The sequence below is a fragment of the Balaenoptera borealis genome, assembly GCF_965194805.1.
Source record: "Balaenoptera borealis genome assembly, chromosome: 4".
In the NCBI taxonomy this organism is placed as follows: Eukaryota; Metazoa; Chordata; class Mammalia; order Artiodactyla; family Balaenopteridae; genus Balaenoptera; species Balaenoptera borealis.
Genome location: NC_138861.1, coordinates 133,316,423 through 133,327,815, shown reverse-complemented (window position 1 = coordinate 133,327,815; position 11,393 = coordinate 133,316,423). Strand labels below are relative to the sequence as shown.

At 36.7% G+C, this 11,393-nt stretch overlaps 1 long non-coding RNA gene across 1 annotated transcript in view; it reads left to right on the top strand.

Moving 5' to 3' along the window:
- The first annotated feature begins 1,754 nt into the window (after positions 1 to 1,754).
- LOC309628400 overlaps positions 1,755 to 11,393 on the top strand; it is a 723,103-nt gene continuing 713,464 nt past the window's right edge. The window contains exon 1 of the long non-coding RNA XR_014244478.1: positions 1,755 to 9,255. This is a non-coding gene — a long non-coding RNA (uncharacterized lncRNA). The remainder of the gene's footprint in view (positions 9,256 to 11,393) is intronic.

Genomic DNA, 11,393 nt, shown 5'->3' with positions numbered 1-11,393 from the left:
GGATGGCAGTGACCTAAAGAAACATTGGTGCAGATAGATACTGCATCATTTAATGCCATACAGCTGGCTGGTGAATAGTTATTTACTTTAACACAATACAACAGAGACATGATTTGGGAAAACTCTCTTAAAAGAAATTAGAGCAGATAGAGGAGAGATGAAAAGACCTGAAGATGAGAGTTAAGAATTAAGTTAATGTGAAAAGTAATTATCATCAAGTGAAAGAATTATGGAACCGATTAAGTAGGTCAATTTTAGATTCTTGGATGGAGAACTCATGATATATACATATTTCTTTGATGTTATTCAGTATTTCAGAGTGCTTTCTACTAGGCAAGAGTTTATGGGCAATTTACTGTCCTGAGACTATTTCTGTGAATTTCATTCAAGACTGTAATGCTCATTTTCTTATTGCACCAGAGACTAGAATTCTCTAAAATTACTCAGTGATCTATACTGCATGCAAATCAAGTGTCTTTCCTTTTATTCATGTTCACTGAGTATGGCACAAAACTGCTCTTACAAATGACCTCTGCTTCCAATGACTTTTTAAAAAACATAAAATGATCACAATTTCTTTACACCAACATTTAAAAATACCTTTGCTTTTTGTTAATTCTATTTTCAATTAGATAGGTTTTCTTTAAGCTGTACATTTGATGATTTATAAAGTTATTAGTAATGTGATATGTTATCTAAATGACTATGAATCATAGCAGATGATTATAAACAAATCTAAATTAGAGCGTGACTATGTTAGCATTGAAAATGACTGGCTTTTGGATTCTGTCTCTTCCATAATGATACATTTAATTCTTCAATAACACTTTTCTTTGAACGTAGGTAATAGCTACTTCACTGAACCACTGCCTTCGTATAAAATGCAACATTGTTAATTTTAGACTGAGGAAAAAAAACAGGAGGCAGAAAACCTGTTTCTTGGGAATTTTCATGGGCCAGGTACGTCTGCTATGCATCCAGGTGAGAAACCCTTGAAATCACATCAGTGTGCATCACAATATAAATATGAAGCTGTTAGTCCTTCATCTATAAAAGGAGAATGCCTCTTTGGGAGCAAAATGTTATAAATTCAAATTAGTTTATCCAATGTTCAATCTCACTTTGATTTTGATATCAGTGGAAAGCAATTTTGAGAGCACTGGGAGTTATTTTGCTGTGTTTTATCAGTTTATCTTAAACTACACTCAACTTCAAAATCAAATTTATTGCATTTTAAAGATAAAATTAGGTACATAAATTATTAAGGGCCATGGAATTATCAACTGGATACTCTTGTCAGCTAAAATTTTTCTTTGAGAGTAACATTATTTTTTCCAAGGGACCCTGTAAGTGAGATAAGGCGCTAAAGTGTTTTTCCCCCCCCCAATTCTGTTCTTCTGCTTACACGAAGTACCTAGATTTGCCTCCTGTTTCATTTAAAATGCATTGCCATTTAGCTGTTGAGATAACCTGGATCAGTCTCAATCAGATAAGAGAGATGGAATTTTTTTAAAGTTTACAGTGTTTGCTTATGGTATTAAGGCACCTCTGCAATTTCCAAACTGGATTTGTAATCTAGGTGATATAGCCACAGCCCATCTTATCAATATGCACTCATCCTTACCGAGGTCTTTGGCTGGGAGAGCTGCTAATTTATCTCCCTTTGCACAGCTGGCAGCTTTCAATGTAAAGAAAGACCCTGTGTGAGCTGGTGATGGTGGAGGGGGGGGAGGGGGGGAGTTCAGGTGTGGGAGACTCAGATTTATGCTACTTTTGACACTGCATAATATGTAAAATCTAAAGAACTTGCTGGCCTGGTAGACTAGCTATTTATGCAGAGAAGAAGTAATAAAAACCTTGTCAGGGAAACAGGCAGCAGAGAAGAGCAGGCATGAAGGCTCCCCGCTGGCCTTGCTGGGCCATGTCCTCACAGTCGAGAGGCCAGCAAAGGGGATTACAGCCCAGAGCCAGGCAGATGGAATCTGTTAGCCTCTGCTGTCGCCAACCACAGACCACAAAGGAAAGCTGCCTTGATGTTCCCAGACAGTGAAAGAGACGGCTCTGCTCCAGTCCCTGTATGGATTTTAAAAGAAGACGAGTGGATTGAGTCTGGGAGGGAGGGATATCTTTAACACAGCTCAACTCAGATTTCTGGCATCAGCTTGGGTTAGCAAGTTGGGAGGGCAATCCTTTCTCCTTTTGCTCTCCCTGTACTCAATACCTACAAAATTATAGTTTCCATAGAGATTTTCATTTGTTCTTCCATTTATTCTTTCTCGAACATTTAGTGAGTGGCCAATTTATTGTAGGTAAAATACCAGGCCTGTGGCACGAAACAACAAATAAGATACAGTTCTGCCCCAAGGATCTCACGTCTAGCAGAGGAAACAAACACATAGAAAGACAGTCAAAAAATAAAGAGAAAACACAGTAAGTTGTATTGACTCCAAGCCAGATATGCCCTGAGTATACTCTTATAACCTATGTTTTATTTCTTTGTCAACAATGAATCAAAGTGAGGTTTTAGTGGCTCCAGGTCAGTGGAGGGAGTTTCCTTGGAACAACCTACATTGCCCTGACCATCACCTGAGAAAATAATTACTTGACTAGTTTTATTTTCCATGTTAATATTTAAGAGTTTGTAGAAGAGAGCTGAAATAAGTACTAATTGTAAGCCACCATAACAAGATGATGAAGGACACTATTCCCCTAATTACAGAGGAGGTGTTCCTTGCTATAAGAGCATTAGATTCAGAGAAGGATGACTTTTCCCATTAGAGGGAGTGGGACAAGTTAAGAGTGAGAAGTAAATGGAAGGGGATGGAGAAGAATAGCAGTGCGGTGCTATATACTGGGTTGGCCAAAAGGTTCATTCGTTTTTTTCCTTAACATGGCTCTAGTGGTGCTTAGTTGTCTTTAACTTCATTCAAAACAATTTTAGTCGATTGTATTGTGACAGCTGTCATATCAGCATGCATTTAAAAAAAAAACTTATCAAAATTGGTAAATTTTTGTGTAGCCATTTTAATATTGAAGATGGAAAAAAAAAAGCAACATTTTTGGCATACTATGCTTTATTATTTCAAGAAAGGTAAAAATGCAACTCAAACGCAAGACTAGATCCCGCATGCCACAACTAAGAGCCTGCATGCTGCAACTAAACATCCCGCGTGCCGCAACGAAGATCCCGCACTCAGCAACGACGATCCCTCGTGCGGCAACTAAGACCCCAATAAATAAATATTTTTTAAAAATATTTAAAAAAAGAGAGAAAGATTTGTGCAGTGTATGGAGAAGGTGCTGTGACTAATCGAACATGTCAAAAGTGGTTTGCAAAGTTTCATGCTGGAGATTTCTTGCTGGACGATGCTCCACGATGCTCAACTGGTAGACCAGTTGAAGTTGGCAGAGATCAAATAGAGATATTAACTGAGAACAATCAACGTTATACTATGCAGGAGGTAGCTGATATACTCAAAATATCCAAATCAAGCACTGAAAATCATTTGCACCAGCTTGGTTATGTTCATTGCTTTGATGTTTGGGTTCTACATAAATTAAACTAAAAAAACCTTCTTGACCATATTTCTGCATGCAATTCTCTACTGAAACATAATGAAAACGTTCCGTTTTTAAAACAAATTGTGACGGGCGATGATAAGTGGATACTGTACAATAATGTGGAACGGAAGAGATCGTGGGGCAAGTGAAATCAACAACCACCAACCACACCAAAAGCCGGTCTTCATCCAAAGAAGGTGATGTTGTGTATATGCTGGGATTGGAAGGGAGTCCTCTATTATGAGCTCCTTCCAGAAAACCAAACGATTAATTCCAACAAGTACTGTTCCAATTAGACCAACTGAAAGCAGTACTCGACGAAAAACGTCTGGAATTAGTCAACAGAAAATGCATAATCTTCCATCAGGATAATGCAAGACTGCATGTTTCTTTGATGACCAGGCAAAAACTGTTACAGCTTGGCTGGGAAGTTCTGATTCATCCGCTGTATTAACCAGACATCGCACCTTCTGATTTCCATTTATTTCGGTCTTTACAAAATTCTCTTAATGGAAGTAATTTCAATTCCCTGGAAGACTGTAAAAGGCACCTGAAACAGTTCTTTGCTCAAAAAGATTAAAAGTTTTGGAAAGATGGAATTACGAAGTTGCCTGAAAAATGGCACAAGGTAGTGGAACGAAACGGTGAATATGTTGTTCAATAAAGTTCTTGGTGAAAATGAAAAATGTATCTTTTAATTTTACTTAAAAAATGAAGGAGCTTTTTGGCCAACCCAATACATGGGCATGGCGGGTAGGGGTTGTGCACAATTTTAGCTCCTGTCATAAAAATTAAACTTTGGAGATGGGAGAAATGTCTCCAGATGATATTTAAGAAGATGTGTTGATTTAAATGCCCTATAAATCCTCTGAACTTCTTCCGAAGGGAAAATCACAGTAAAGATAGAGATGATTGCTCAAAGTCCCTGGGCTGATATCTTGTTAAATGTGAACAGTACAGAGATTAGACCACAGGTCTGCTTAGCTGTATGCAGTAATGTAGACATTGCTGACACTGTGTTGCCTGGGAAGAAAGATGGTTTGGAAGCGAGGACACCTGAGTTGCACACCAGGCTCTAAGCAAGACATTTCTATTTCTGGGTTTGTACTTTCATGAGGAGTTGGATTTTAAAACCTCTGAAGAAGATTCAGTGGTCATAGAGAAGGAGAGAGAATGAACTGATGAGGGCTTAGGCCAGAGCTTCTCTTGTGTGTGTGTTCTTTAATTTTAATCTTTTGAAATACTCTCCTTATAGGCACAATATCTGCACAGGAAACATCCAAATAGAGTCTTTGTCCATGTGCCCTGAAAGCTAGGAATAACCAGCTGAATATCCATTTCTCATTATGAAATTCCAGTAGGAAGACACAATGCCAAGAGGGCAGTGGACAGCCTCTCCTCTAGGCATCTGGAGAGAATACAAAACAAGAGAGATGAGACTAGTCTGCTTTACTTTAGCTTTGTAATATTATTCCCATCAAATACATTTCCACTAAGATAGTAACAGTAGTATTCCTTGTAGAAACTCTACTTAGTCAGCCTAGTTGTTGCCATGATTACTAGAAGATTTGGGGGCTTAGCAAAGGTGAATGGTGTTCACTGACAGCCCAAGCTACGACAGCCACTGTGCTAGCCCCCTTATATTGTAAAGTGCTTTCCTTATATCTCATTTCATCTTAAAACTACCTAGTCCTTGAGATAGGAAACATGTATCTATGTTTTGACAAATGAAGACACAGTCTAAAGTCCCAGTACTTGTAAGGTCAGAAGTGGTATGAAAACACTACTTTCTGATCCTTGAGCCTATGTTTGTTTTTTTCCCATTCCACTGCAATGCCTTCCACATCATAAGGCTACTTTGTCAGTACCCGTGGTGTCATCAAGACTATGAGTTAAGGAAAAGTTCATTAGGATGCTATAAGAACTAAAATTACCATGCACCTGTCAGTCAGCTATTACAGTTTGCTTGAAGAAATGGCACATTTTCTTTATGGAACAATATTAAAAATTTATCATTATGTAATCATGCATAGACATCACTGATGCTTACTGCATAAAAAATAAGATTTTCATGTTGGCCACATGTAAAGTCATTTAAGAACTATTTTTGAAATTATTTGAATTTATAATCTTAGATGAACCTGCAGTTATTATTTAAAAAAACATACAATCCAACAAATAAGTAAACAGAGTAGTTTCTTCCATCACCAGGCTTTGAGATGTAAGACAGAAAAATCTCTATGTGATTCACCTCTGTGTCTCTTAAGGCTTAGCACAGTGCCTGGATCCCTGGTGATAAATATTTTGTTTTCTTAAAGGTAGAGGTGATGGTGAGGATGGAAGCACATATATTTTTATATTATGTTCTCTTAAATATATTTAAAGTAATGTTCATTGAGAACAAGTATGCTTGGTGAATAGTGTCTCACATTAGGCAAGCAGTATAACAGTGTTAAGAGTGCAGGCTCTGAAGTCAGGCTGCCTGGGTTAAAATACCAGCTCTACAATTTACCAACTGCAAAATCTTAGGCAAGCCTGAGTTTTCCTTGTCCTCTGAAATGGGTTGATAATTGAACCAAACTCTCCCAGTGTTCTTGTGAGGATAAAATGACTGATGATAGTAAAGTACTTAGTTGAGTGATTAAAACATCTTAAGCATCAGGTAAAGTTTATATTACTCTTTGAAAAAATTAACCTTAGATTTACTAATGCCCAAGGAAATACTTCCTACACTATCATTAAAAATATAGAGAAAAATGACCTCTATGCTGATCCAAAAGATTACATTTTGTCCTTATTTTCTAAACCCCATTTCTGAAAAAAAGACCTTGGCAAAGAGAAGGAAAAAAGGGATTAAAGCATACTTCAGGGAATCATATACTTTTCCATTATTATTCCATTCTCACTGCTTTCTAACTCAGCCTCTAAGTTGAACTGAAACCCCAAGCTTCCTCCAATCTTTTGATCAACTCAGAGTTTAATCCTTTCCATTTTAGCTGGATTTGCTCTAAGAATAGACTGTTGAATTATGGAAGACAACTCAATCTTCACTAAACATGAGTGTATTTGATTTTTGTTTTTTCTTTTCTTTTTTTTACTTTCAGGGGATCTTAGTGTCAAAATATCTTTCTGGAATTTATGAGAGGATAAAAAGTAATATCCAAAATAAAACATGTCTATTAAAAGTGATATGAAGGAAAAGCTCCACAAACAGAAACAAACTACCATGCTTCTGTATTAGATGTAAAACACTGCCACTATCTTTTTATAAGAACCTTACATTTGACAATCAGGAAATAAGGCACCCAAGAAAACATTTTCCTGACAAGAACCTTTTATATAAATAAATATACTGCCCTCTTCCTGTCCCTCTCCACCAGAGTTAAACAATGGCCACTTAGAAAGGAAATGATGTCAACACCCTATGGATAAAAATCAAACTGCACTGGAGGAAACATAGTGAAACACAATAGAAAAAACACAGCTTTCTAGTTTCTGTAGTTTGTCATGGTGAGTCCACAAAGAACAGTCAATTATTAAATTTAAAGCGTAATTCCATTATATCACCACACTGACTTGAGTTTATTACATTCGTACAACTTTAATATATGCATCTTTCAGAAAGAAAACTAAAAATTCCAAAGGAAAAAGTGAAAAGAAATTGCGTTTGGTAGAATTCATAGCTTTAAATGTCTGTAACTCTTTTTTGGCTAAATCTTAACGTTTGACTGGCATTCCAATGCCTTTCATAGCTCTCCCTTCTGGGAAAGGCTATTTCAGCAGAGTTTACAGAATGCTTGTGGAAAATATCTTGAAGATCATTTATCAATGTAATGATACTGAATAAATGCTTGGCAGAACATTCAGACTATGGATAAAAGATAGTATGAAATACGTGAAGAAAGATCCCGTGTCTGTGGCAAATTTCCAGTGATAGAGTTTGACGTGTTGCAAATTAATCTTATCCTCAAGGAATTGATTCTGGATGTTCTGCGTCTTTTGGGTAAGCATAGATCCATTTCTCATTATGAAATTCCAGTAGGAAGACACAATGGCAGGAGGGCAGCAGACAGCCTCTCCTCTAGGCATCTGGCTGTTTCTGCAGCTCAGAGAAACAAGACAGTCAAATCTCTTTTTAGTCTTTCAAATTAATGCCTTGATTCCTCCCCATTAACTGTTCTTATGCAAACTATTTAGAATAAACTATTACACTAATAATAGCTTTATATATTTTGCCATCAACATTTCTTAGTTGATTAGCAACCAGATGTGGTGTTAGAGAAAAGCCTCCATTATATCTGAATTTAAACATTTAACACGTTTCATAAAAATTCTATAACAAAGCAGGGCTAATCCTGGTAGTCATAGCTATCTTTCAGATACGACAACGACGTCCTAAATGGTAGTTCTGTGTTATCAAGAGAGGAGAGCACATTGTTTAGAATGAATGGTGTCATCAAGTCACCAGAGGTGAGGTCCCACAACTCACTCAAAGTCCCAAATGTCCAAAGGAAATGTGAAATGCTTTTCATGCCAGAACCCGCTGTTCCTCATTTCCTCTGATATCACAGATCTTATTTTAACTAGAGACCAGGCAGCAAAGAGGACTCAGTAACCAGCACAATCTGAGAACTCGAGGAAGCCGTAAAGCTAAGAAGTCTATCCGCTAGGGAGCTCCATGTGCACCTTTGATAAAATCCTCCTTCTTCCCAGCAGTCCCAGCTTTCACAGAGTCTAAAAACACAAGTTCTCAAAACAAAAATAGGATGAAATATTTGTCCTTGAAGTGACCTTGGAGATTGCTCAGCTGGCACAATGCTCACTATAGATAAAGAGACCAAGGTGCAAAATAATAACAGTGATAATGATATATAATGACTTAGTCTATGTCATATTCTAAATAGATTTAGCCTATTTATATATGGAATGAATTAGCAGACTAAAGGAATATAGAAAAAAAGGCTTAATTCATGTCACATTCTGGGACTGAACTCAACACATTTTCTAGTATACTTTCTTGTCTTTGGTCTCTTTAAATATCTGCTAAATCAATATATAATCATTTAATTATTGCCTCACTCTTAAAAAGAGAGAAATGATAGAGACATCAATACTAGGTTTATGCCTCATTTCGTTATGGCAGTTAAGTTTCAAATAAGAAAAACAAAACTTTAAATATGTTAACAGAACAACTGAAAGAGATGAAGAAGAGCTCATAAAGTACTCCAGGTCAATTACTCAGGCAAGTCAAAAGGTCAATTGCATTGCACTCTAGTCTTTCTTTTCTGAGTATGTTTATTGATTTTTATCAATTTTTGGTTATTCATAAGGAATCAGCTTTCATGATACTTTTGTGACAAGCCTACAACCCTAAAATTCTTAAGTGAAATTTACTGCATCTGAATTTCCAAGACACTTTTAAAATTTATCTCTAGAGATTTTGAAATTGAGGAGTGAGTTATTAAGGATAATTTTGTCCAGAACATTTTTAGGATTTTTTCTTCCCAAACTATTTAGAAATATTCCTTGAACTGTATTTTTTATAATAATTCTGTAGTAACCTAAAATATATCTAAATGGCATAATGATATTGATTAACTGCAAAAAGAAGGAAGGAGGGACGGAAGGAAGGAAGGAAGGAAGGAAGGAAGGAAGGAAGGAAGGAAGGAAGGAAGGAAGGAAAGAAGGAAGGGAGTGACAGAGCCAAATAATAGAGTCATATAACCTCCACAACTCCAGATTCTACTTGAAATCTTTACCTGATAAACCTGTGTTGAACTGCATTTCAGTTACTGGCCAGCCTTTCAATCTTAAACCTCAATCTGCATCTAGGGATGAGAGGCAATAATTTCTATACTTGTTGTGAGGATTAAATAATATAACATATAGAGATTGCCTGATATAATGCTATACTGGCTACGTTGGAGACACTCAAGAGATAATGCCAGTGTTTTTTGTTATTCTGTTATTCTGTCTGTATGTGTTATTCTGTCTGTCTGTGTCACTGTATGTGTGTGAACAGAAGCAGTGAGGACAAATATGTATAACATCATTCTGAGAATTTACTCGTTTTGTAGATAATATTGGATGGATTTAGGAATCTGTTGGTAGTTACATGAACTAAGTAAAGCCAACATTTCTTCCAAATCAAGCAAACATTCTAAGTTTAAGGCAGAACACCAGGATCAATTCAGAGAGAGAGAAACAGAGAGAGAGAGAGAATGAATTCTATGGGAGGATACATAAGAAACTGGTAAAATTGCCTCCAGGAAGGAACAATGGGGGACAAAAGTGGGGTAGACATCATTTTTACTTTATTCTCTGGTAGGGACTGATTGTGTCACCCCACACCCAATTCATATGTTGACACCCTACTCCCTAATGTGATGGTGTTAGGAGGTGGGACCTTTGGGAAGTAATTAGGATTAGATGAGGGCATGATGATGGAGCCCTCGTGAATGGGATTGGTGCCCTTATAAGAGTCATGAGAGAACCTGCCCCCCTTCTCTGCTTGCCATGTGAAGACACAAGAAGTTGGCACTCTGTAATCTGTAAGAAGACCCTCTGAAGAACTCAACCATGCTGACACCTTAATCTTGGACTTCCAATATCCAGAACTGTGAGAAATAAATTTCTGATGTTTATAAGCCACCTGGTCTATAGTACTTAGTTATACCAGCCCAAACCGACAAAGCCACTCTTTTTTATATATTTTTACTTTGGTATTGTGTGTGTGCACATTTTTGTTACAATCATTTTAATTGTTACTTTGAAATAGACCTACGTTGAAGAAAAATGGCATTTAATTATATCAGCACATGCCTTTCCAGCAATCAGGTTTTCTACATTTGGGGGAAAACTTGTTAACATCCCGAAGAGAAACATTATTCTCTGGCAATATTCATGATTACCTTAAGTGAAGAGGTGATTCAAAAGCAACTGGCTGTCTCCATTAATGGGAGTATAACCAGGATTATGCCAGAGGTCATGTTTACTTGTATCAATATACCGGTTGAGATGCTGCTCTTTTAAGAGTTTCAGGATAGACCATTTTCAATACTCACACTAAGGTTTGTTCGTATTCAGGATGTTTTTTCCTTCAAAACTGTTTGTTTGTTTGTACAACAAAATATTGTGCAGTAAGCGTCCAGAAATAATTTCCTAAGATAAGGTCTTATTTATAGCTTTTGATTTATCAACTCAAGAAACTAAGAGTTACTTCTGGAATTCTTTGGAAAAGTTGCACCAGTTAAGTACCTGGCTCACATTCTAAGAAATGCCTTTGTAGTTTAAAGAAGCTTAAGCAGAAGCCCTCATTGCTGATTTGCCCACAGTGTCAAACATCAGTGGAATTTTCCAATGGCCCTTTAAGAGTTCGGTATTTGCTTTAATTAGGAATACCTGGGTGTTTAATGGGGCTTTTTAAGCTATTGGAGCAGATCTAGACTAAATGACCCTATTTGTTTGAAGAAATAAAGTTAACAGCATCACAGATGCTCCATAAAGCAACACAAAATTGCAAATAGGAGGTAAGGGAAATAACAGAAGAGAAATTTACATCAAAGAAAATTATATCCATAGATGTAGCTGTGCTTCTCTTACCAAGAGCTGCCAAAACAATAAATACCAGGGAAAACAAAAGGAAACCTATTTTCATAACAAAATATCCATATGAACATTCATTTTGTTTTGCTGGGAATGGGTTGCATTATCAGTAGAATTTAAACAATTTCCAGCAATATCATTTTTCTGGTTATCAAGAGAGCCTTTGTATTTGAGTTTCTGTTTAGACTATGGGCTCTTTAGTTAAGCGAGGAAACTTATATAAACTC